The sequence below is a fragment of the Somniosus microcephalus genome, chromosome 4, assembly GCF_052327205.1.
Source record: "Somniosus microcephalus isolate GS21.2 chromosome 4, FLI_Smic_1.0, whole genome shotgun sequence".
NCBI classification, from domain to species: Eukaryota; Metazoa; Chordata; class Chondrichthyes; order Squaliformes; family Somniosidae; genus Somniosus; species Somniosus microcephalus.
The window spans coordinates 139,979,070-140,002,317 of NC_140990.1; the positions used below are offsets into that span (position 1 = coordinate 139,979,070).

Here is a 23,248-nt window from a genome sequence, read left to right on the forward strand (position 1 = left end):
TACTAAGGGCTGGGGAGCAGTCACCTTTATACTAGGACCTGTGGGAGGAGTCAGCCGAGGCATGTCCAGGCATGTACACAGTGGAATACAAACAGGACAAACAGGAATACAAACAGTGGTTTACCACAGTTCCTTCAATTCCTTCCTCCCCTCCACCCCGCCACCCCCCCACCCCCCACCTCTGCATCTTCTTAAAATCTGTTACATCTCCAGCTTTTTCCAGTTCTGATGAAGGGTCCCAGACCTGAAACGTTAACTCTGTTTCTCTCTCTACGGATGCTGCCTGGCCTGCTGAGTGTTTCCAGCATTTTCTGTTGTTATTCCTCATTGTTAAAGCTGACTTATCTCAATCTCCAGGAGATTGATCAAATTAAGGCTGATGGTATTAAAGGGAGTGGGGCAGTGTGGATAGGAAGTTGGGTAAATGGCAGAAAACAGAGAGTAGTGGTTAATGGATGTTCTTCAGACTGGAGGGATGGACACAGTGGTGTCCCCCAGGGTCAGTGTTGGGACCACTGCTCTTCTCAATATAGAGAAATGATCTGGGCTTGGGTATGTGAGGCACAAGATCAAAATCTCCAGATGAGACCAAAATAGGGACCCTGGCCAACTGTGAAGAGGACTGTAAGTGACTTCAGTGTGAATACACAGGTTAGTAAATGGGGCCGGTAGATGTCAGGTGAAATTTAATACAGAGAATTATGAGCTGATGCATTTTGGGAGGAAGAAAAAAGTAGGAAATCTACATTAAATGGTAAAAGTTTAAAAGGAGTAGAGGAACAGAACAGTAAAGCGGTGTAAGATTCTAGCTGATGCCTTGTCTTATTAATTAGCAGGTTCGAGAGTCTCGTGTCAGCAACTTTAATACCTGATTAGAAATATAAGATGAGCAGATTCTCTGTCCTCTCCCGTACCTTACATTGATCCATCAATCAGAGTAAACTTGCAAGTCCCGCGTGTCCACAGTAACTTACACGAGGTCATCCCACTGGATGGAACCTCGGGCGCCCTGAGCCTGATCTCCGGTGTCTCCAGTCCCGACTGCCCCCTTACATCAGGATCCCCTCACTTTTATACCCTGTAGTGATCCATCTCTGGCACCTGACTCTTCTTTGTCTTCTCTGCTGGGTTTTGGCAGGAAGTGAGGGAAAGACAGCTGGAACTTCTCTAATCTGTGATTTACACGGACACTTTCCCTGCTTCCCAGCAGTTACTTTTCTTCAGTTATTTTCTCTTTATCTCTAAATTACTGTTAATTATGTTATTTTACAGTTTCACACTTATAGGTATAAACATCACACATTATAATCTGATCTATTCTATTACTCACTCTGGTTTAAGCTTATATTGTGGTTACTAACAGACAAACCCTGTTTTTTTCCCTGATCTGATTAGAGTTTCCAGCCAGTGGATTCAGTGGAATGGAATGTCTTATCAGTGAAGCGCCTGTTTGAGTTTCTAACTCAGACTAAACTTCTCTTCCCCATAATGCACATTATATCAGACTTTTAATGGCAATGTATTTTAACCATTTTATGTTAAAACATGTTCGTCTCTGAACATTATTGCCCAAAAACCGACACAGATTTTAGCTCCATTTGAAATAGTTGTCAGTATTTGGGAGATATCTTTAAAGATTATTTGGCAAAAGTAACAATAAACTCCATTGGAGGCAAACACAATCAGCAGTATTCTTAACCCCCTTTCAGGGACAAGGGTGACTCTGATCTTTTACCCTTTGATTTATTTGACAGATATCCAGAATATTAAACTCCAGCCCAGTTATAGGGGTAATTAACATCAGCAGAAACAAACCCCAACTGTCAGAACAAACACGATTCAATCCGGGATGTGATTAACAGCAGCAATAACAGCAGAATCCAACCTTTGCAATCACTTGTGAACTCGCTGGTGTGTCAGAAGATGGGATGACTGCTTGAATCCCTTCCCACACACAGAGCAGGTGAATGGCCTCTCCCCAGTGTGAACGCACTTGTGTTTCAGCAGGTGCGATGACTGAGTGAATCCCTTCCCACACTCAGAGCAGGGGAATGGTCAGAATAAACACGATTCAATCCGGGATGTGATTAACAGCATCAATAACAACAGAATCCAACCCCAACAGTCAAACATGAACTCGCTGGTGTGTCAGCAGGTTGGATGAATGGATGAATCCCTTCTCATACACGGAACAATTAAATGACTTCTCTCTCGTGTGAACTCGCTGGTGTGTCAGCAGGTGTGAGGACTGGTTACATCCCTTCCCACACACGGAGCAGGTGAATGCTCTCTCCCCAGTATGAACTCGCTGGTGTGTTAGCAGGTGCGAGGACTGGTTAAATCCCTTCCCACACAGGGAGCAGGTGAATGGCCTCTCCCCAGTGTGAATATGCTGGTGTGTCAGCAGGTGCGAGGACTGGTTAAATCCCTTCCCACACACGGAGCAGGTGAATGGCCTCTCCCCAGTGCGAATACGCTGGTGTGTCAGCAGGTGCGAGGACTGGTTAAATCCCTTCCCACACATGGAGCAGGTGAACGGCCTCTCCCCAGTGCGAATACACAGGTGCCTCATCAGGTGGGATGAGTTTCTAAACCTCTTCACACAGTGAGAACAAACAAACAGGCTCTGATCAGTGTTAATACAAGGTGTCTCACCAAGTGGGATTGCTGAGTGAATCCCTTCCCACATGCGAAGCAAGTGAACTCCCTCCCTGACCCATCACCATTTATCTTTCATTTACAGACGCTCCCTGAACCATCACAATTTCTCCTTCATTTACAGATGCTCCCTGAACCATCACCATTTCTCCTTCATTTACAGACGCTCCCTGACCCATCACCATTTCTCCTTCATTTACAGACGCTCCCTGACCATTCCCCATTTCTCCTTCATTTACAGAAGATCCCTGACCACTCACTATTTCTTCTCCATTTAGACGCTCCCTGACCAGTCACCATTTCTCCTCCATTTACAGATGCTCCCTGACCATTCCCCATTTCTCCTTCATTTACAGAAGATCCCTGACCACTCACTATTTCTCCTCCATGTAGATGCTCCCTGACCAGTCACCATTTCTCCTCCATTTATAGACGCTCCCTGACCAGTCACCATTACTCCTTCATTTACAGACAGAGGGGTCAGAGTAGGAAAAAATGTTAAAAAGACAAAATTAAAAGCTCTATATCTGAACGCATGCAGCATTTATAACAAGATAGATGACTTGACAGCACGAATAGAAATAAATGGGTATGATCTGATAGCCATTACAGAGACGTGGTTGCAAGGTGACCAATGATTGGAACTGAATATTCAGGGGTATTTGCCATTTCGTAAGGATAGGCAGAAAGGAAAAGGAGGTGGTATAGCTCTGTTAATAAGGGATGAGATCAGTGCAGTAATGAGAAATGATATTGGCCTAGAAGATCAAGACATAGAATCAGTTTAAGAAATAATAAGGGTAAAATGTCACTGGTGAGAGTGGTCTACAGGCCCCCAAACAGTAGCCACACTGTAGGACAGAGAATAAATCAAGAAATAATAGAGGCTTGTAAGAAAGGTACGGTATAATCATAGGAAATTTTAATCTTCATACTGATTGGACAAAGCATATTGGCAAAAGTAGACTTGAGGAAGAGTTCTTAGAATGTATACGGGATGGTTTCTTGGAACAATACATTGTGGAACCAACCAGGGAGAAGACTATTTTAGATCTGGTAATGTGTAACGTGGCTGGATTAATTAATGATCCCGAAGTGAAGGATCCTCTTGGGAAGAGTGATCATAGCATGGTAGAATTTCAAATTTAGTTTAAGGGTGAGAAAGCTAGGTCTCAAACTAATGTCCTGAGCTTAAACAAAGGTAATTACACAGGTATGAAGGCAGACTTGGTTAGAGTGGACTGGGAAAATATATTACAGGGTAAGACTGTAGAAAAGCAGTGGCAAACATTTAAGGAGATATTTCATAACTCTCAGCAAAGATATATTCCAGTGAAAAAGAAAGACTCTAAGAGAAGGATGAACCATCCATGGCTAACTAAGGAAGTAAAGGATGGTATCAAATTGAAAACAAAAGCATACAATGTTGCGAAGAATAGTGAAAGGCCAGAGGATGGGGACATTTTTAAAAATCAGCAAAGGACAACTAAAAAAATAATAGAGAGAAGATAGCTTATGAGAGTAAGCGGGCAAGAAATATATAAACAGACAGTAAGAGCTTCTACAGGTATATAAAAAGGAAGAGAGTAGCTAAAGTAAACGTTGGTCCCCTGGAGGATGAGTCTGGGGAAGTAATAATGGGAAACAGGGAATTGGCGGAGACTTTGAACAAATATTTCGTATCGGTCTTCACGGTAGAATACACTAAAAACATCCTAATAATGGATAATCAAGGGGCTATTGGGGGTGGGGGGGACTTAAAACAATCACTATCACTAGAGAGAAAGTACTAGGCAAACTAATGGGACTAAAGGTGGACAAGTCTCCTGGACCCGATGGCCTGCATCCCAGAGTCTTAAAAGAGGTGGCTGCAGAGATAATGGATACATTGGTTGTAATCTACCAAAATTCCCTGGATTCTAGAGAGGTCCCAGTGGATTGGAAAACCGTAAATATAACACCCCTATTTAAGAAAGGAGGGAGACAGAAAGCAGGCAAATATTGACCAGTTAGCCTAACATCTGTCATTGGGAAAATGCTGGACACCATCATTAAGGAAGTCATAGGACATTTACAAAACCATAATATAGTCAAGCAGAGGCAGCATGGTTTTATGAAAGGGAAATCATGTTTGACAAATTTGCTGGAGTTCTTTAAGGATGTAACGAGCAGGCTGGATAAAGGGGAACCGGTAAATGTTGTGTATTTGGATTTCCAGAAGGCATTCAATAAGGTGCCACATAAAAAGTTATTACACAAGATAAGAGCTCACGGGGTTGGGGGTAATATATTAGCATGGATAGAGGATTGGTTAAATAACAGAAAACAGAAAGTCGGGATATATGGGTCATTTTCAGGTTGGCAAACTGTAATTAGTGGGATGCCGCAGAGATCAGTGCTGGGCCTCAACTATTTACAATCGATATTAATGACTTGGATGAAGGGACTGAGTGTAATTTAGCCAAATTTGCTGATGATACAAAGATAGGTGGGAAAGCAAATTGTGTGGAGGAGGCAAAGAATCTCCAAAGGGATAGAGATAGGCTAAGTGAGCCCAGCCAAAGGCAGCACCTTCAGGGGAGGAGAGAGAGGGGAACCAGTGAGTGTAGAACTGAGCCCAGCCAGAGTCAGCACCTTCAGGGGAGGAGAGAGAGGGGAACCAGTGAGTGTAGAACTGAGCCCAGCCAAAGTCAGCACCTTCAGGGGAGGAGAGAGAGAGGAACCAGTGAGTGTAGAACTGAGCCCAGCCAAAGTCAGCACCTTCAGGGGAGGAGAGAGAGAGGGGAACCAGTGAGTGTAGAACTGAGCCCAGCCAAAGTCAGCACCTTCAGGGGAGGAGAGAGAGGGGAACCAGTGAGTGTAGAACTGAACCCAGCCAAAGGCAGCACCTTCAGGGGAGGAGAGAGAGGGGAACCAGTGAGTGTAGAACTGAGCCCAGCCAGAGTCAGCACCTCAGGGGAGGAGAGAGAGGGGAACCAGTGAGTGTAGAACTGAGCCCAGCCAGAGTCAGCACCTTCAGGGGAGGAGAGAGAGGGGAACCAGTGAGTGTAGAACTGAGCCCAGCCAAAGGCAGCACCTTCAGGGGAGGAGAGGGAGGGGAACCAGTGAGTGTAGAACAGAACTCAGCCAGAGTCAGCACCTTCAGGGGAGGAGAGAGAGGGGAACCAGTGAGTGTAGAACAGAACCCAGCCAGAGTCAGCACCTTCAGGGGAGGAGAGAGAGGGGAACCAGTGAGTGTAGAACAGAACCCAGCCAGAGTCAGCACCTTCAGGGGAGGAGAGGGAGGGGAACCAGTGAGTGTAGAACTGAGCCCAGCCAAAGGCAGCACCTTCAGGGGAGGAGAGGGAGGGGAACCAGTGAGTGTAGAACTGAACCCAGCCAGAGTCAGCACCTTCAGGGGAGGAGAGGGAGGGGAACCAGTGAGTGTAGAACTGAACCCAGCCAGAGTCAGCACCTTCAGGGGAGGAGAGGGAGGGGAACCAGTGAGTGTAGAACTGAGCCCAGCCAGAGTCAGCACCTTCAGGGGAGGAGAGAGAGGGGAACCAGTGAGTGTAGAACTGAACCCAGCCAGAGTCAGCACCTTCAGGGGAGGAGAGGGAGGGGAACCAGTGAGTGTAGAACTGAACCCAGCCAGAGTCAGCACCTTCAGGGGAGGAGAGGGAGGGGAACCAGTGAGTGTAGAACTGAACCCAGCCAGAGTCAGCACCTTCAGTGGAGGAGAGAGAGGGGAACCAGTGAGTGTAGAACTGAACCCAGCCAGAGTCGGCACCTTCAGGGGAGGAGAGAGAGGGGAACCAGTGAGTGTAGAACAGAACCCAGCCAGAGTCAGCACCTTCAGGGGAGGAGAGGGAGGGGAACCAGTGTGTGTAGAACTGAACCCAGCCAGAGTCAGCACCTTCAGGGGAGGAGAGGGAGGGGAACCAGTGAGTGTAGAACTGAACCCAGCCAGTGATCATAGTGAAAACTTGGAGTGGAGGACAAACAATCGTGAGACGTGTGATGTGTTTGGATTTTAACTCAGGGAGGAGGGACAATGTGTGGAACAGAGATTTACAGCTTTGGAGGAAGAAGAGAGGAAAGAATGTTCCATAGAAACTAAAATTGTCTGTTCTGAATTTCTGTCCTGTACTTAAAGTAATGAGTTTTGTAAACTCCTTTTACAGGGTATTAGAAGGGGAGGATTTGCAGATGGGAAACTCAAACCAAACATCATGTCGAAATCTGACAGTCCCTCGTTTACTCAGGATCTGAATATTATCGACCTTTGAATGTGGAAGGAGAAATGTTTGTCTGTTCTGTCTGTGGGAAAAGATTTCAAACATCAATGTGACTGGAAAAGCACCGAGACACACACACCCGAGTGAGAGTGTTTCAGTGCACTAACAGTGGAAAGAGCTTTAACCAGTTATACAGCCTGAAAAAACATCACACCATTCACAGTGGGGAGAAACCGTATACGTGTTCTGTGTGTGGCTGAGGCTTCAACTGATCGTCCAACCTGGAGAGACACAAGGACACCCACACCATGGAGAAACCGTAGAAATGTGGGGACTGTGGGAAGGCATTCAATTGCCCATCTGAGCTGGAAATTCATCGACGCATTCACACTGGGGAGAGGCTGTTCACCTGTTCCGTGTGTGGGAAGGGATTCACTCGGTCATCCCACTTGCTGAAACACCAGCGAATTCACACTCGGGAGAGAGCGTTCACCTGCTCTGATGTGGGAAGGGATTTCCTTCATCATCCAGCCTGCTGATACACCAGCGAGTTCACACTGGGAAGAGGGCGTTCACCTGCTCTGAATGTGGGAAGGGAATCAGTCAATCATCCAACCTGCTGCAACACCAGTGAGCTTACACTGGGGAGAGACCATTCACCTGCTCCATGTGTGGTAAGGGATTCATTCAGACATCCACCCTGCTGACACACCAGCGAGTTCACACTGGGGAGACGCTGTTCACCTGCTCCGTGTGTGGGAAGGGATTCACCCTTATCATCCAGCCGGCTGACACACCAACGAGTTCACAAGTGACTGCAGAGGTTGGATTCTGATGTTTTTGCTGCTGTTAATTACATCCAGGACTGAACCATGTTCATTCTGACATTTGGGGTTTGTTTCTGCTGATGTTAAACTCCAGTCCAGTTACAGGGTTTATTAATATTCTGGATATAGATCAAATAAATCAGTTTGATTTAAACACATTGTTGTGGATTTTTGTCATTCCCACCTGAGTGTTTAGCATCACCTGGCTGGAGCTCAGAAAGGACAATCTGGGGGGAGGATCATGTGGCAGGAACAGAACTACAGCCTGGACACAGTCCTTCAGGGCCACACTGAGAGGGGCAAATGGCACTTTGGTCTTTCTCATCTCTTCACTGACAGCAATGTCCCCGTGCAGGTTAATCTTGAGGCCTGTAAGGTCCAGATGATTTCCACCCAAGGGTGTTTAAAGAGATCGGACGGGTGTTCTGTGAGCCCCATGCCTGTGTCTTCAGCTCAGTAGAGTCAGGGATTGATTCCTGAGATTGGAAGGTAGCTCACGTAGTTCCCATTTTCCAAATTGGGGAGAAATCAGAGCCAGGGAACTAGAGGCCCATCAGTGTGATATCGATCACAGGGAAGGTGCCTGAAGGGATCCTAAGAGAACTAGAGGCCCATCAGTGTGATATCGATCACAGGGAAGGTGCCAGAAGGGATCCTAAGAGATGCTGTTTTTGATCACGGGGAAAGGGAAGGAGCCATTAGAGATATTCATCATGGCTTCCAGAAAAAAAGGCCAACTTGCTTGAGTTTTGTGAAGAAGTTGCTGGGTTGGGGGATGAGGGGAATCCAGTTGACATTGTCTACCTCAGGGGAGTCAATCTCATTTTCCATGGTGGGCCGAATCCAATATCCTGGCCCTTGGCGAGGGCCACATTCAGCAAAAGTTATTAAAATAGGAATAAATGAAGATTAACTATATCGATACTTAGAATCATAGAATGGTTACAGCAGAGAATGTGGCCATTCGGCCCATCGAGCCCGTGCCGGCTCTCTGCAAGAGCACCTCAGCTAGTCCCACTCCCCCACCCTTTCCCCAGAGCCCTGCTATTTTGTTCCTTCAGGTACTTATCCAATTCCCTTTTGAAAGCCACGATTGAATCTGCCTCCACCGCCCTTTCACGCAGTCCATTCCAGATCATAACCAGTCAGTCCGTAAAAAGGTTTTCCTCATGTCACCTTTGGTTCTTCTGCCAATCACCTTAAATCTGTGACCTCTGGTTCTCGACCCTTCCACCAATGGGAACACTTTAAGAACGTAAGAAATAGGAACAGGAGTTGGCCATTCGGCCCTTTGAGCCTGCTCCACCATTCAATGAAATCATGGCTGATCTTCTGCCTCAACTCCATTCACCGGCCCTATCGCCATATCCCTTCATGTCCTTACTAGTCAGAAATCTATCGACTTCTGTTTTGAATATACCCAATGATTGAGTCTCCACAGCCCTCTGGGGTAGAGAATTCCAAAGATTCACCACCCTCCGTGTGAAGACATTTCTTCTCATCTCAGTGCTTAATGGCCTACCCATTATCTTGAGGCTGTGGCCCCTGGTTCTCGACTCCCCAGCCAAGGGAAACATTCTACCAGAATTCACCCTATCAAACCCTGTAATAATTTTGTATGCTTCAATGAGATCCCCTCTCATTCCTCTGAATTTCTCTCTATCTACACTGTCTGGACCCCTCATGATTCTGAACATGTCTGTCAAATCTCCTCTCAAACTTCTCTGCTCTAAGGAGAACAATCCCAGCTTAGAATCATAGAAATTTACAGCACAGGAGGAGGCCATTTGGCCCATCTTGTCCATGCCAGCCGACAAAGAGCTATCCAGCCTAATCCCACTTTCCAGCTCTTGGTCCGTAGCTTTGTAGGTTACGGCACTTCAAGTGCATATCCAAGTACTTTTTAAATGTGATGAGGATCTCTGCCTCTACCACCCTTTCAGGCAGTGAGATCCAGACCCCCACCACCCTCTGGGTGAAAGACATTCTCCTCAAAACCCCTCTAAACTTCTGACCAATTACTTTAAATCAATGTCCCCTGGTTATTGACCCTTCTGCTAAGGGAAATATGTCCTTCCTATCCACTCTATCTAGGCCCCTCGTAATTTTATGCACCTCAAGTAGGTCTCCCCTCAGCCTCCTCTGTTCCAAAAAAATCAATCCCCGCCTATCCAATCTTTCCTCATGGCTACAATTCCCCAGCCCAGGCAACATCCTCGTAAATCTCCTCTGCACCCCCTCTAGTGCAATCACATCCTTCCTGTAATGTGGTGACCAGAACTGCACGCAGTATTCTAGCTGTGGCCTAACTAGTGTTTTATACAGTTCATGCATAACCTCCCTGCCTATTCTATGCCTCGGCTAATAAAGACAAGTATCCCATATGCCTTCTTAACCACCTTATCTACCTGTTCTGCTACCTTCAGGGATCTTTGGACATGCACTCCAAGGTCCCTCTGATCCTCTGCACTTCTCAGTGTCCTACCATTTATTGTGTATGTCCTACCATTTATTGTGTATTCCCTTGCCTTGTTAGCCCTCTCCAAATGCATTTCCTCACACTTATCCAGATTGAATTCCATTCCACATGACCAGTCCATTGATATCTTCCTGCAGTCTAGCTTCTCCAGTCTATCCACGTAACTGAAGTCCCTCATCCCTGGAACCATTCTTGTCAATCTTTTCTGCACCCTCTGTCAGGCCTTCACATCCTTCCTAAAGTGCGGTGCCCAGAATTGGACACAATACTCCAGTTGAGGTCGGACCAGTGTTTTCTAAAGGTTCATCATAACTTTCTATACCTCTATTTATGAAGCCCAGGATCCTGTATGCTTTTTTAACCACATTCTCAACCTGCTCTGCCACCTTCAACGATTTGTGTACATAAACCCCCAGGTCTCTCTGTTCCTGCACCCACTTTAGAATTGTACCTTTTAGTTTATATTTCCTCTCCTCGTTCTTCATACCAAAATGTAGAGGTGAACTAATTGCATCGTCGTCCAGCTGGGTGGGACTGCACTCACCTGGTTCCATTCTTACCTAACTAATCGTAGCCAGAGAATCACCTGCAATGGCTTCTCTTCCCACTCATGTATCGTTACCTCTGGTGTCCCCCAAGGATCTATCCTTGGCTCCCTCCTAATTCCCATCTACATTTTGTCCCTTGGTGACATCATCCGAAAACACAGCATCAGTTTCCACGTGTAAGCTGATGACAGCCAGCTCTACCTCCCTACCTCTTCTCTCGACCCTGCCACGATCTCTAAATTGTCAGATTGCTTGTCTGACATACAGTTCTGGATGAGCAGAAATTTTCTCCAATTAAATATTGGGAAGACCGAAGCCATTGTTTTTGGTCCACATATCCACAGCATAACAAAGACCACCTATTTCCACCTCCATAACATCGCCCATCTCCGCCCTTGCCTCAGCTGCTGAAACCCTCATCCATGCCTTTGTTACCTCTAGACTTGACTATTCCAATGCACTCCTGGCTGGCCTCCCACATTCTACTCTACGTAAACGTAAGGTGATCCAAAAATCGGCTTCCCATGTCACAAATCGGACCATGTCCTAACTTGCACCAAGTCCCGTTCGCCCATCACCCCTGTGTTCGCTGACTTACATTGGCTCCCGGTTAAGCAACGCCTCGATTTCAAAATTCTCACCCTTGTTTTCAAATCCCTCCATGGCCTCGCCCCTTCCTATCTCTGTAATCTCCTCCAGCCCCACAACCCCCCAAGATATCTGTGTTCTTCTAATTCCACCCTCTTGAGCATCCCTGAGTATAATCGCTCAACCATTGGTGGCCGTGCCTTCTGTTGCCTCAGCCCTAAGCTTCGAAAATATCTGGCAACTCAAAACTGGGCATCCATGAGGGGCTGTGGGCCATCAGCAGCAGCAGAATTGTATTCAACCACAATCTGTAACCTCATGGCCCGGCATATCCCTCACTCTACCATTACCATCAAGCCGGGAGATCAACCCTGGTTTAATGAAGAGTGCAGGAGAGCATGCCGAGAACAGCACCAGGCATACCAAAAAATGAGGTGTCAACCTGGTGAGGCTACAACACAGGACTACTTGCATGCCAAACAATGGAAGCAACATGCGATAGACAGAGCTAAGTGATCTCACAACCATCGGATCAAATCAAAGCTCTGCAGTCCTGCCACATCCAGTCGTGAGTGGTAGTGGACAATTAAACAGTTAACAGGAGGAGGAGGCTCCAAAAATATCCCCACCTTCAATGATGGTAGAGCTCAGCACGTGAGTGCAAAAGACAAGGCTGAAGCATTTGCAACTATCTTCAGCCAGAAGTGCTGAGTGGGTGATCCATCTCGGCCTCCTCCTGAGGTCCCCAGCATCACAGATGCCAGTCTTCAGCCCATTCAATTCACTCCACGTGATGTCAAGAAACGGCTGAAGACACTGGATACTGCAAAGGCTATGGGCCCTGACAACATTCCTGCAATAGTACTGAAGACTTGTGCTCCAGAACTAGCTGCGCCCCTAGCCAAGCTGTTCCAGTACAGCTACAACACTGGCATCTACCCAGCAATGTGGAAAATTGCCCAAGTATGTCCTGTCTATAAAAAGCAGGACAAATTCGACCCAGCCAATTACCATCCCGTCAGTCTACTCTCAATCATCAGCAAAGTGATGGAAGGTGTCATCGACAGTGCTATCAAGCGGCACTTACTCAGCAATAACCCGCTAACTGACGACCAGTTTGGGTTCCGCCAGGGCCACTCAGCTCCTGACCTCATTACAGCCTTGGTCCAAACATGGACAAAAGAGCTGAACTCAAGAGGTGAGGTGAGAGTGACTGCCCTTGACATCAAGGCAGCATTTGATCGAGTGTGGCATCAAGGAGCCCCAGCAAAACTGAAGTCAATGGGAATCAAGGGGAAAACTCTCCATTGGTTGGAATCATACCTAGCACAAAGGAAGTTGGCTGTGGTTGTTGGAGGTCATTCATCTCAATCACATGACACCACTGCAGGAGTTCCTCAGGGCAGTGTCCTAGGCCCAACCATCTTCAGCTGTTTCATCAATGACCTTCCCTCCATCATAAGGTCAGAAGTGGGGATGTTCGCTGATGATTGCACACTGTTCAGCACCATTCGAGACTTGTCAGATACTGACGCAGTCCGTGTCCATATGCAGCAAGACCTGGACAACATTCAGACTTGGGCTGACAAGTGGCAAGTATCATTCACACCACACAAGTGCCAGGCAATGACCATCTCCAACAAGCGAGACTCTAACCATCTCCCCTTGACATTCAGTGGCATTACCATCGCTGAATCCCCCACTATCAACATCCTGGGGGTTACCATTGCTCAGAAACTGAACTGGACCAGCCATATAAATACTGTGGCTACAAGAGGAGGCCAGAGGCTGGGAATTCTGCAGCAGGTGTCTCACCTCCTGACTCCCCAAAGCCTTTCCACCATCTACAAGGCACAAGTCAGGAGTGTGATGGAATACTCTCCACTTGCCTGGATGAGTGCAGCTCCAACAACACTCAAGAAGCTCAACACCATTCAGGATAAAGCAGCCCGCTTGATTGGCACTCCATCCACCACATTCAACATTCACTCCCTCCACCACCGGCGCACTGTGGCTGCAGTGTGTACCATCTACAAGATGCACTGCAGCAACTCACCAAAGCTCCTTCAACAGCACCTTCCAAACCCGTGACCTCTACCACTTAGAAGGACAAGGGCAGCAGACGCATGGGAACATCACGACCTACAAGTTCCCCTCCAAGCCACACACCATCCTGACTTGGACCTGTATCGCTGTTCCTTCACTGTCACTGGGCCAAAATCCTGGAACTCCCTTCCTAACAGCATTGTGGGTGTACCTACACTATATGGACTGCAGCGGTTCAAGAAGGTGGCTCACCACCATCTTCTCAAGGGCAATTAGGGATGGGCACTAAATGTAGGCCTAGCCAGCCAGCGACGCCCACATCCCATCAATGAATTTTAAAAAAGCTCTGGAATTTCCTGCCTAAACATCTCCACCTCGCTACCTCTCCTTTAAGATGCACCTTAAAACTTACCTCTTCAAACAACCTATTGGTCTGCCCTAATTTCTCTTTATGTGGCTCGGTTTCAATTTTGTTGTCTTATAGTTCTCCTGTGCAGCACCTTGGGACATTTTACTCTATTAAAGGCGTGATATAAATATAAGTTGTTGTTGCACTCAGCCAGATTCAGTTCCTTCTGGAGAGAAGGGGAGAAACAAAATCACCAGATGGTGTCATGAGTGTTGTTTTTAGACAGTAAGGATGGAGGGAGAGTTTGTAGAATGGAGAATTTACATTTCAGGAGTGACAGGAGTGAAAAAAAATCTGTAGAAACTAGATTTGTCTGTTCCGAATTTCTATCCTGTTGTAAACACCATTTGCAGGGTATTAGAAGGGGAGGATCTGCAGATGGAAACTCAAACAAAGCATCGCTTCAGGATCTGACAGATTCACCAGATTCATCAGGACCTGAATATCATTGGCATTTGAATATGGAAGGAAAAAAACACCAATCACACCGGGGAGAAACAGCACATGTGTTATGTGTGTGGATCCACCTTTAACAATTCGTCTAGCCTGTGAGACTCGTGCACCCACCTGAATCAACAATGTAAATGTGGGGACAGTGGGAATGGATTCAGTTGCCCGTCTGAGGTGCAAACTCATTGAAACAGTCACACCAGCGAGAGGCTGTTCACCAGGTGAGTGTGGAAAGAGATTGCCACACTAACGTGTTCGGAATGGGGACAATACATTCACTGCTCAATATGTGGAATGGGATTCAATCAATCATCCCATTTACTGAGACACCAGCACAGTCACACCGGAGAGAGACTGTTTAGATACTTCACGTATGGAAGGGATTGACTCCGTTGTGTCAACTGTTGACACTCCTGAGTATCCACATTGAGAACAGTTGCTGCAAATACTCTGACTGTGAGAAAAGCTTTCAAAGTGCAAAGCAGCTGATGCACGATCAGCGCATTGATACTGGAGAGAGGTTGTTTCAATATCCTGTGAGTGGGAAGGAATTCACCCCAGCTGCTGAGACTCCAGTGAGATCACATGTGACTGCAGGGGTTTGGATTCTGTTATTAATCACATCCAGGCCTGAACCATGGCAGAACGCCCGGAATAATTGATGAATTTTCTCTCAATGTGATCACAGAAACTGATTCACCATTCACTAATGGGGCGTTCAATGGCGGGGCTGCTTCCCAGCATGCACCGCGGGGAGAATGTGCCCGATTCACACTGGAGGAGTCCAGTGCGCAGACGCAGTACTCGCTTGCATTTGCAGCATGAGCAATGTCTCTGTCATCAGAGCCAGTCGAGTGGTGGAAACGGACAGAGCGTGGAGATCTCGGTTTTGTGCCGCTGACGAATCAGCGGGGCGCAGGGCGGTAACGCACTCGGTGGGTAGGTTTCATAAACATCTCGTGTAGGCCGCAAGCCCTGAATGAGAACCTACAGGTTCCGTGTTTCCAGCTCCGAGGCTTTTTCTCGGTAAAAGGCCCAGGTTAACGGTGGCCATATTTATAAAGGAAAGCTGAAGATTTGTGTGTCGCAATTTTGCTTCAGCGAGCGCGGCCATCTTTGTAAAGTAACCTTTCGTGGGTGAGGCTTCAGGGTCCCACTGAGTGCAGAACTGAACCCAGCCAGAGTCAGCACCTTCAGGGGAGGAGAGGGAGGGGAACCAGTGAGTGTAGAACTGAACCCAGCCAGAGCCAGCACCTTCAGGGGAGGAGAGGGAGGGGAACCAGTGAGTGTAGAACTGAACCCAGCCAGAGTCAGCACCTTCAGGGGAGGAGTCATAACGACACAGAAGGAGGCCATTTGGCCCATCGAGTCCGTGCTGGCTCTCTGTACAGCAATTCAGTCAGTCCCATTCCCCCGCTCTATCCCCGTAGCCCTGCAAGTTTATTTCCCTCAAGTGCCTATCCAGTCTCCCCTTGAAAACATTGAGTGTCTCCGTTTCCACCACTTCCATCGGCAGCGAATTCCAGGTCATCACCACTCGCTGCGTAAAAAAGTTTTTCCTCACATCCCCCCTGAATCTCTTGCCCAAAACCTTAAATCTGTGTCCCCTAGTCCTTGTACCATCATCTAGTAGGAACAGCCTTTCCCCGTCTAGCCTATCCAAACCCATCATAATCTTGTACACCTCTATCAAATCACCCCTCAATTTCCTTTGCTCTAATGAAAACAAATCCAGCTTCTCCAACCTATCTTTGTAGCTAAGATCCCCCTTCCCCAGAGCCATTCTGGTAAATCTCCCCTGCACCCTCTCAAGGGCCTTCACATCCTTCCTAAAGTGTGGTGAGCAGAACTGGACACAATACTCCAGTTGTGGCCTAACCAGCGCTTTATACAGATAAAGATTCCGTATAACTTCTCTACTTTTGTACTCAATATATCTATTTATGAAACCCAAGATCCCATATGCTTTGTTAAGCAGTCTCTCAATATGTCCTGCCACCTTCAGGGACCTATGCACATTAACTCCCATGCCCCTCTGTCCCTGCACACTCTTTAAAACTGTGCCATTAAGTGTATATTGTCTCTTCCTGTTCCTTCCACCAAAATGCATCACCTCACACTTCTCTGTATTAAATTCCATCTGCCACTTGTCTGCCCATTCTGCTAGCCTTTCTATGTCCTGTTGCAGTCGATTGGTATCCTCCTCACTGTTTGCCACACCCCCAAGTTTGGTGTCATCGGCAAATTTAGAAATTCTACTCTGTATTCCAATATCCAGGTCATTTATATGTATCAAAAAAAGCAGTGGCTCCAGCACAGACCCTTGGGGAACACCACTGTCGACCATCCTCCAGTCTGAAAAACAGCCATTTACCACAACTCGCCGTTTTCTGCCCTTAAGCCAATTCCTTATCCAAGCTACCACTGACCCACCTATTCCATGCGCCTCAATTTTGTTAACCGGAGGGAGGGAGGGGAACCAGTGAGTGTAGAACTGAAACCTGCCAGAGTTGGGGGAGAAAACTGGGAGCAGAAGACAAACTGTCTTCAGATGTGCGATAGTTTTGGATTTAGCACAGGGAAGAGGTACAATGTGTGGGAAGGGGATTTACAGCTTTGAGGGAACAAGAGAGGAAAGGATGTTCCATACAAACTAGAATTGACTGTGCTGAATTTCTATCCAGTACTTACAGTGATGACTTTTGTAAACTCCTTTTACAGGGTGTTAGAAGGGGAGGATTTGAAGATGGGAAACTCAAACCAAACATCACATCAAGATCTGTCAGAGTCACTCGATTCATCAGGACCTGAACATCATCGGCCTTTGAATGTGGAAAGAGAAATGTTTGTCTGTTCTGCCTGTGAGAAAAGATTTCAAACATCAGTGTGACTGGAAAAGCACCGAGACACACACACCCGAGTGAGAGTGTTACAGTACACTGACAGTGGAAACAGCTTTAACCAGTTACACAGCCTGAAAAACATCGCACCATTCACAGCGGGGAGAAACCATGCACGTGTTCTGTGTGTGATGAGGCTTCAACTGATCATCCAACCTGGAGAGACACAAGGACACCCACACCACGGAGAAACTGTGGAAATGTGGGGACTGTGGGAAGGGATTCAGTTCCCCATCTGAGCTCGAAATTCATCAACGCAGTCACACCGGGAAGAGACGCTTCAGTTGCCCTCTCTGTAGGATGAGGTTCAAGTGTTCATCTCACCTCACTAAACACCAGCGAGTTCACACTGGGGAGAGGACGTTTACCTGCTCTGAGTGTGGGAAGGAATTCACTTGTTCATCCAACCTTCTAACTCACCAGCGAGTGCACACCGGGGAGAGACCATTCACCTGCACTGAGTGTGGGAAGGGATTCACTCTGTCATCCAGCCTGCTGACACACCAGCGTATTCACACTGGGGAGAGGCCGTTCACCTGCTCCGTGTGTGGGAAGGGATTCAATAATTCATCCCACCATCTGAGACACCAGCGAGTTCACACCGGGGAGAGGCCGTTCACCTGCTCCGAGTGTGGGAAGGGATTCACTCAGTCATCCAGCCTCCTGGCACACCAACGGACTCACACTGGGGAGAGGCCATTCACCTGCTCCATGTGTGAGAAGAGATTCATTGATTCATCCAGCCTGCTGAAACACCAGCGAGTTCACACTGGGGAGAGGTCGTTTACCTGCCCTCAGTGTGGGAAGGGATTCACTTTTTCATCCAACCTTCTAACTCACCAGCGCGTTCACACTGGGGAGAGGCCGTTTACCTGCTCTGAGTGTGGGAAGGGATTCACTCTTTCATCCAGCCTGCTGAAACACCAGAGAGTCCACACTGGAGAGAGACCGTTCACCTGCTCCGTGTGTGGAAATGGATTCACTCGGTCATCCCACCTGCTGAGACACCAGCGAGTTCATACTGGGGAGAGCCAGTTCACATGCTCTGTCTGTGGGAAGAGATTCACTCAGTCATCCCACCTACTGACACACCAGCGAGTTCACACTGGGGAGAGGCCGTTCACCTGCTCTGAGTGTGGGAAGGAATTCACATGTTCATCCCACCTTCTAACTCACCAGCGAGTACACACTGGGGAGAGGCCGTTCACCTGCTCTCAGTGTGGAAAGGGATTCACTCAGTCATCCAATCTTCTAACTCATCAGCGAGTTCACACTGGGGAGAGGCCATTCATCTGCTCTGAGTGTGGGAGAGGATTCACGACTTCAACCAGTCAGCTGAGACACCAGCAAGTTCACAAGTGACTGCAGGGGTTGGATTCTGCTGTTATTGCTGCTGTTAATCACATCCTGACTGAATCGTCCTAATTCTGACAGTTGGGGTTTATTTCTGCTGTTGTTAATAACCCCTATAACTGGGCTGGAGTTTAATATTTTCATATTTCAAATAACACAGTGTGTCGATATTTGATGTCTCCAAAATAAGAGGAGACTAATTGATGTCCTGTTACTGACTGCTCCATTTTTGGGCCTTTTCTCCTTTCTAACTCGAGATTATTTCAGTTCTCGTATCTTTGGTTACTCTCATTGACAAGTCCCAGTTCCCCATACCTTCCAGAGTGCCTCTCCTAGCCTTGGTATCCGAGGAAGGTCTCGGTAACACGCCCGGGATCACTAAACACAAAACCCAGACTGTTAATCACTTTCAGCTACTGGACTTAGCGTGTGTCCCACAGCATCTCTCTCACCTTCAATGTGTGAATAGAGCATCACGCCTGCAAACCTGCTTTCAATTTAAATTTGAATCCACTCAGCAAGTGTATTTAAAAGAATACATACAAATAAACAGACCACATCAAATAATTGGCAAAGGTTTAGAGTCAACAAGATGAACAAGTGAACTAATCACGGCCCAATACCCCAGCTCTATATTCACAGGAGAAAGTCTGTTATCTAACTCCTCGAGTGAACAGAGTCGAGAAAGATCCCAACTCTAAGAACATCTAGAATCTGTTGTAAATATCTTTCAAATCCTGACTGGTCCAATCTGTCGGTTTCCTTTCAATTGAAGTGAATGGAAGATGAGAGGGGTGTTGGCATATGGACCTTGGTTAATTCAGCTTCTGAAAGGTGTTCATGTTTAGTTCATTCGATATCGGGGAAAATGTGGTTGGTATCATCAGAGAGAGAGCGAGATTTCACTGAGCAACAGCTGGTGTTTGCAACCAACTGGCCTTGGATATTTACATCATAGAATGTTTCGATCAGAAATATGATGTTGGGATAAGAAAAGTCTGGAGACTAGTGGTTTGTGCTGCCCCAGGAAGGCCACAGTGTTTTTACTGCTTCTAACGTTGTTGATGTGTGTTGAAGAAAATGCAGACTTGTGTCTCTGGAATGTGCAGTAGCCAGAGACGACCATATTAGGCAATGCCAGCTCCAGTTTGATAAGAGGTTGATGGCAGAGCAAGAGATCCAGCAGTTTTAAGAATTTATCTCCTGTTATCTGCAGACTTCGAATGTCGCAGCGTGCTGACAAAATTGGACTTAAGACTTTAACCTATTGGGTTAAATTATTGGGATTGATTGTTATAGAATTGAATTGTTACAGAATGGAAAAGTAGTGAAGTTATGCTAAACTTGTATCGAACCTTGGTTAGGCCACACTTGGAGTACTGCGTACAATTCTGGTCACCATATTATAAAAAGAATATAGAGGCACTGGAGAGGGTGCAGAGAAGATTTACAAGGATGATACCAGAAATGAGAGGGTATACCTGTCAGGAAAGGATGGACAGGCTGGGTCTCCTTTCTCTTGAAAAAAGAAGGCTGAGTGGTGACCTAATAGAGGTCTTTAAAATTATGAAAGGTTTTGATAGAGTAGATACAGAGAGAGTGTTTCCACTTGTGGGGAAGATCATAACTAGAGGCCATCAATATAAGATAGTCACCAAGAAATCAAATAGGGAATTCAGGAGAAACTTCTTTACCCAGAGAGTGGTGAGAATGTGGAACTCGCTACCACAGGGAGTGGATGAAGCGAATAGTATAGATGCATTTAAGGGGAGGCTAGACAAGCACATGAGGGAGAAGGGAATAGAGGGTTATGCTGATAGAGTTAGATGAGGAAAGACGGGAGGAGGCTCGAGTGGAGCATAAACGCCGGCATGGACTGGTTGGGCCGAATGGTGTGTTTCTCTGCCGTATATCCTGTGTAATCCTATTTTCCAAGACACATTGCTTGAAGGAGAAGGTAAATGACTCTAATCCAAACGCAATTGTTACTTTTGTCTTCTTTGTAAAATCACATAGTCTGGGCATAATTTGTTCGTGAAATTAAAATTGATTATATGGACTAGAAGTAATTGAATCAGGAAATGTATTTTATAATGATGTGCATTTTGAAATTGTACTCGGAACATCTCATTAAAGATCACCCATTGTTCCATTTCAGTTTTTCCTGTCAGTCTTTGGTTCCATTTGACCCTGGCTAGATCCTTTCGCATCCCATTGAAGTTAGCCCTATTCCAGTTTAGAAGTTCCACTCTAGATTGTTCCTTGCTCCTCTCCATTGCTAATTTAAATCTTATGATACGATGATCACTCGCACCTAAGTGTTCTCTCACAGACACTTGGTCGACCTGGCCCACCTCATTCCCCAGCACCAGATCCAGCAATGTCTCCTTCCTAGTTGGGCCAAGAACATACTGTTCAAGGAAATTCTCCTGAACACATTTCAGAAATTCCTCCCCCTTCTTTGCCTTTACCCTGGCATTATCCCAATCGATATTTGGGTAATTAAAGTCCCCCAATATCACCACTCTTTAGCTCTTGCATCTCTCATTGATTTCCCTGAAGATTTACTCTCTACCTCCCTCTCACTATTTGGAGGCCTATAGAATACCCCCAATAGCGTGATCATACCCTTTTTGCTCCTCAACTCTAACCAAATGGATTCTGTCCTTGTCCCCTCAAGAACATCCTCCCTTTCCAACACTACAATGTCTTCCTTAATCAGCACTGCCACCCCACCTCCCTTTTTTCCTTCTCTATCCTTTCTGAACACCTTGTACCCTTGAATATTAAGTGCCCAGTCCTCACCGTTTTTAAGCCACGTTTCCGTTATTGCCACAACATCATATTGCTGCATGGCTAATTGTGCTTGTAGATCACCAACTTTATTCACCACACTTTGTACGTTTACGTACATGCATTCTAAACACATTTTTTGAATTTTTCAGTCTTTCTTAGTCTGCTCCTATCTAATATGGTACTACTTCCGCCTCTAGTACACAGGGTGTGTTTTTGGTGATCTTAATATCCCCTATACCTGGGCTGGAGATTAATATTCTGTATCAATATTGAATAAAGCAGCTTTGTTTCAAACACAGTGTATTGAATATTTGATTTCTCCATGATAAGAAGAGACTAATTGATGTTCTGTTACCGACAGTTCCATTTTTGTGCTTTTCTTACTCTTGATTATATCACTTCTCACCTAGTTCACCTTTTGCCACATCTAACCCCAAGCTGGTTCCGTTTGACTTCATGGCTTGTGGGTGTCATAGACTAAATTACAGTTTCTCACTTTACACTCATCTGAAATTCCTTTCAACCAACCCTTGAAAGAGCTCTCTTGCTTCAGATTTGAAATCAGTTATTGTGTGCATGGTTTAACATTTCTTGGATCCGGTTAGTCCAACTCCTCCACAGGTACTGCATGTGACAGCCTTTGAAATGTTCTGATCTTTGTCATTGTCTTTGCTGATTGTGATGGTGTCCTGGATTTAATCTCCTGGATCTAACATATTGTGCACTATTTCCTGCATCGAGATCATTGTTTCAAATTGAGCACAGAGCTTGGAGACAGAGCCGGGAGATTCACAAACGCAGTGATTCACAAGCAGAGTGGGCGCAGGAATTGGTGGAGAGGAAGAAGGCGGTGGCGACGTCTGAGTGAAAAGGAGGAGTGGAGCCACAGAACCCAAGTTAATAGGCACGAGAGCAGAGCTGTGGGACATCGAGAGGAGCGACCGCAGATAAAGACAGGCCCAAGAGCCCGGAGGGAGCGCCAGTGTCAGGGAGCGAAGTAAGTGACCTCAACACAAGGGAAGGAGCAGATTGGGGAGGGATTGTTTTTAAGTCTCGAGTTTATTTCTGTTAAGTTACTTAAAAAAAGAAGCTAGTTAATAGTCGAATAATTAAAGGCACAGCAGGGCAACTGGGCCCAGAGGATGCACATCCTGTGCCTTTCCACCATCTACAAGGCACAAGTCAGGACTGTGATGGAATACTCTCCACTTGCCTGGATGAGTGCAGCTCCAACAACACTGAAGAAGCTCGACACCATCCAGGACAGAGCAGCCTGCTTGATTGGCACCCCATCCACCATCTTAAACATTCACTCCCTCCACCACCGGTGTACCGTGGCTGCAGTGTGTACCATCTACAAGATGCACTGCAGCAACTCACCAAGGCTTCTTCGGCAGCACCTCCCAAACCCGCGACCTCTTCCACCTAGAAGGACAAGGGCAGCAGGCGCATGGGAACACCACCATCTCCAAGTTCCCCTCCAAGTAACATACCATCCTGACTTAGAAGTATTTTGCTGATCCTTCATCGTCACTGGGTCAAAATCCTGGAACTCCCTCCCTAACAGCACTGTGGGAGTACGATCACTACACGGACTGCAGCGGTTCAGGAAGGTGGCTCACCACCACCTTCTCAAGGGCAATTAGGGATGGGCAATAAATGCTGGCCTTGCAAGCGATGCCCACATCCCATGAACAAATAAAAATAGGTAGTGGGAACTCCAGGACGCTTCCCGTGTCCTGGACAACGATGTGTGCAGGAGGTGTCGTCAGCTGGAGGAGCTCGAGCTCTGGGTTTCGGAGCTTGAGCAGCAGCTGGTGTCACTGCGGTGCATCCGCGAGGCTGGGAGCTACGTGGATAGCACGTTTCAGGAGGTGGTCACCCCGCAGCTAATGAGTGCGCAGGCAGAGAGGGAATGGGTGACTGCCAGACAGAAGAGGAGGACCAGGCAGGTAGTGCAGGAGTCCCCAGAGTGCA

The 23,248-nt window shown here is 46.8% G+C and overlaps 2 pseudogenes across 1 annotated transcript in view; one reads left to right on the forward strand and one right to left on the reverse strand.

Annotated features, from left to right (window-relative positions):
• The window catches only part of LOC147119845 (uncharacterized), a 187,920-nt pseudogene that overhangs the window by 2,749 nt on the left and 161,923 nt on the right, over positions 1 to 23,248 (reverse strand). The gene's annotated exons all lie outside the window — the stretch shown is intronic.
• LOC147119846 (uncharacterized) lies at positions 3,464 to 21,559 on the forward strand (annotated as a pseudogene).